This window comes from Bison bison, unplaced genomic scaffold (assembly GCF_000754665.1).
Source record: "Bison bison bison isolate TAMUID 2011002044 unplaced genomic scaffold, Bison_UMD1.0 scf7180017864456, whole genome shotgun sequence".
Classification (NCBI taxonomy): domain Eukaryota; kingdom Metazoa; phylum Chordata; class Mammalia; order Artiodactyla; family Bovidae; genus Bison; species Bison bison.
Genome location: NW_011495018.1, coordinates 21491899 through 21494068, shown reverse-complemented (window position 1 = coordinate 21494068; position 2170 = coordinate 21491899).

Here is a 2170-nt window from a genome sequence, read left to right as displayed (position 1 = left end):
TAATCTGGATTGTAGGTTTTTCTCTTTCATCACTTTAAGTATGCCCTGCCATTCCCTTCTGGCCTGAAGAGTTTCTATTGAAAGATCAGCTGTTGTCCTTATGGGAATCCCCTTGTGTGTTATTTGTTGCTTTTCCCTTGCTGCATTTAATATTTGCTCTTTGTGTTTGATCTTCCTTAGTATGATTAATATGTGTCTTGGGGTGTTTCGCCTTGGGTTTATCCTGTTTGGGACTCTCTGGGTTTCTTGGACTTTGGTGGCTATTTCCTTACCAATTTTAGGGAAGGTTTCAACTTCTATCTCCTCAAGTATTTTCTCATGCCCTTTCTTTTTGTCTTCTTCTGGGACTCTTAGGAATTAAATGTTGGGGTGTTTAACATTGTTCCAGATGTCTCTGAGGTTGTCCTCATTTCTTTGCATTCTTTTTTCTTTTTTCCTTTCTGCTTCATTTATCTCCACCATTCTATCTTCCACCTCACTTATCCTATCTTGTACCTCAGTTACTCTACTGTTGGTTCCCTCCAGAGTACTTTTGATTTCATTTATTGCATTATTCATTATTGATTGACTCTTCTTTATTTCTTATAGGTACTTGTTAAACATTTCTTGCATCTTCTCAACCGTTGTCTCTAGTCTATTTATCTGTAACTCCATTTTGCTTTCAAGATTTTGGATCATCTGTACTATCATTATTCTGAATTCTTTTTCAGGTAGACTTCCTATCTCCTCCTCTTTTGTTTGGTTTGATGGGCATTTATCATGTTCCTTTACCTGCAGAGTATTTCTCTGCCTTTTCATTTTGTTTATATTGCTGTATTTGGGGTGCCCTTTCTGTAGGCTGGAAGTTCATGGTTCCTCTTTATTGTGGAGCCTGCTTCCTGTGGGTGGGGTTGGACTAGTGGCTTGTCAAGGTTTCCTGGTTAGGGGAGCTTGCATCTGTGTTCTGGTGGGTGGAGCTGGATCTCTTCTCTCTGGAGTGCAATGAAGTGTCCAGTAGTGAGTTTTAGAATGTCTCTGGGTTCAGCCTGGCTTTGGGAAGCCTTTTAATGCTCAGGGCTGTGTCCCTGCTTTGCTGGAGAATTAGCATGGTATGTCTTGCTCTGAAACTTGTTGGCTCTTGGGTGGAGCTTGGTTTCAGTGTAGGTATGGAGGGTTTTTGGTGAGCTCTTGTCTATTATTGTTCCCTAGAATCAGGAGTTCTCTGATGTTCTCAAGTTTGCAGTTAAGCCTCCTGCCTCTAGATTTCAGTCTTATTCTTACAGTAGCCTCAAGACATCTCCATCCATACAGCACAGATGATAAAACATCTAGGTTAATGGTGAAACAATTCTCCACAGTGAGGGACACCCAGAGAGGTTCACAGAGTTACATGGAGAAGAGAAGAGGGAGAAGGGAGGTAGAGGTGACCAGGAGGAGAAGAGGGGGAGTCAAAAGGGGAGAGACCAATCTAGCCAGTAATCAGTTCCCCAAATGTTCTCCACAGCCCGGAATACTCAGAGATTCACAGAGTTAAGTAGAGAAGGGGGAGAGAGGAGATAGAGGTGACCTCCTTCCAAAGAGAATGGGCTGCCTTTCTGGGTGCCTGGTGTCCTCTGCCAGCCTTCAGAAGTTGTTTTGTGGATGTTGCTCAGCATTCAAATGATCTTTTGATGAATTTGTAGGGGAGAAAGTGGTCTCCCCATCCTATTCCTCTGCCATCTTGAAATTGCACCCAGTAGCTCTTGTTTTCTTGAAGAAATCTCTAGTGTTTACCATTCTATTGTTTCCCTCTATTTCTTTGTGTTGATCACTGAGGAAGGCTTTCTTATGTCTCCTTGCTATTCTTTGGAACTCTTCATTCAGATGGATATATCTTTCCTTTTCTCCTTTGCCTTTGGAGTCTCTTTTTCTCTCAGCTATTTGTAAAGCCTCCTCAGACAACAATTTTGCCTTTTTGCATTTCTTTTTCTTGGGGATTTTTTTGATCATCACCTCCTGTACATTACAAACCTCCATCCATAGTTCTTCAGGCACTCTATCAGATCTAATCCCTTGAATCTATTTGTCACTTTCACTGTATAATCGTAAGGGATTTGATCTAGGTCATACCTGAATGGTCTAGTGGTTTTCCCTACTTTCTTTAATTTAAGTCTGAATTTGGCAATAAGGAGTTCATGATCTGAGCTACAGT